Source organism: Sceloporus undulatus, chromosome 4 (genome assembly GCF_019175285.1).
Source record: "Sceloporus undulatus isolate JIND9_A2432 ecotype Alabama chromosome 4, SceUnd_v1.1, whole genome shotgun sequence".
Classification (NCBI taxonomy): domain Eukaryota; kingdom Metazoa; phylum Chordata; class Lepidosauria; order Squamata; family Phrynosomatidae; genus Sceloporus; species Sceloporus undulatus.
The window spans coordinates 132429001-132430887 of record NC_056525.1 but is presented as its reverse complement, the minus strand read 5'-3'; positions in this window follow the sequence as shown (position 1 = coordinate 132430887).

Sequence of the window (1887 nt, the reverse complement as noted above, 5' to 3'; positions counted from 1 at the left end):
CTGTAAATAAACCATATGGAACGAATTTATATTTATCTTAGCGTCTTCAGCTGTTATTTGGTAACAACCTCCATTTTCCTGGCATGTCCTACATTTGGCGAGGCCTCCTCCTCCTTTGAGGGCATGGCCTCTGGTCACCCTGGTAGTGGGCAACCCTCCCTTTGGGGGAGAAGGCCCAGGAGAGTTTAGTGTTCTGGCCTCCATTTGCCCCCTGTGACAGCTCAGTCTCTTGGCCTCTGAGCTCCAAGTGGTTTTATGCCTTGGCTTGTGATTTAGGATGTCCCTTCTTCTTCTGCACAAGGGCTTGGAGATTTCTATGGCCAAAGCACTGGGCAGAAATAGTCCAGTCTGAGACTGCTTTCACTGCCCTGGCTCAATGGGAGGGGATTCCAGGAACTGCCCTGCTACAGTATTTGCAGAGAGGACAGGCTGCCAAGTGGACAGGTTTTTCAACCAGGAGCAGCAAACCTGGTGCTGCTCAATGGGCTGCTTTAGGCTGCGTCCACGTGGCAGAAATAATCCAGTTTGACACCACTTTAAACTGCCAGTTGAATTCTGAGAATGGTAGTGTGTTGTGGCACCAGAGCTCTCTGTCAGAGAAGGCTAAATGTCTTCTCACAAAGCTACAGTTCCCAGTATCCCCTAGCATTGAGCCAGGGCAGTTAAAGTGGTGTCAAACTGGATTATTTCTGCAGTGCACAGAGGCCCAAATGGGGCGGATCTGTCCCTGACCAGTGCTCCTCCCCACAGAATTGGACACGTCGCCATTCCTGCCCCTGGAAGCTCTGCAAAGAGACTCATTTGCAGGCAATTGAAAGCCCCAGCATCCCCAGCAATCTTTCCTTCCCTTGTCCTCCTTTGGGACCCCCCCAAGGAGGACATGGCACCCCCCTCCCCCAAAAGGAGGACATGACCAAATCACAGCTGAGGAAGACCCAGCCATGCTCCTCTTCAGCCCTGCTCAAAATGGAGGACGCCTTGGGATCCCAACTGGAGAGGAGGACGGGTCCGGGAAAAGGAGGACGGCTAGCCAGCGGCAGTTCCAAGGAGGTTGCATGCATCCAGAGTGCAGGAATGATCCGCTTTGAGGGCGCTTTAGGTGCCCAGGCTCCCTGCTCTAGAACCCTGGCGACCCAAAGAAATTACCCTTCCCAGAATTCCAGAGCACGACAGCTGAAGCGCTTTCAAAGCGGGTCGTTTCTGCAGTCAGGATGCAGCCTTCCAATTTGGTCTGGGAAACCAGGGGAATCCCGGATTGAAGGGTTTGGGAAATGGAGCAACAAACTACACGTCCCACATGGCTGACTATATACAATATACACACACAGCACAGCAGTGGGACCTTGGTGTGTCTGTTGGAGTTGGATTGCAGGACCCCAAATCCGCGGATGTTCCAGCCCCACTTCAATGCAAGAGTCAAATGGAGCCCCTCAACACAAAAAACCCCCACCAAGGTTGACTTTGGGGCATGTGTCTATTTTTTTTGGGGGGGGGATATTTTGAAGCCATGGCTGGGCATTGAATCCAGGTATTATAATAATAATAATAATAATAATAACAACAACAACAACAACAACAACAACAACACCATACATAGTACAAATTATAGGATCCATAGCTCACAACGTGCTTTCCTCCCCTCTCTCACAAACAGCATTTGGAGGGAAAACATTCCAATTCAGTTAACAATCATTATCCGAAGTTGTGGAAAATATGAATATCTATCTATCTATCTATAACCTGCCCCATTTTCCCTGCCACTTTCTTAATCACCATTCCCCATGATTCTTCATTGCTTCCTCCAGTACATTTAAGCCTTCTTTCCCTAAGGAAATCAAATTTTATATAAAACTATATATATATATATATATATATACACACACACAT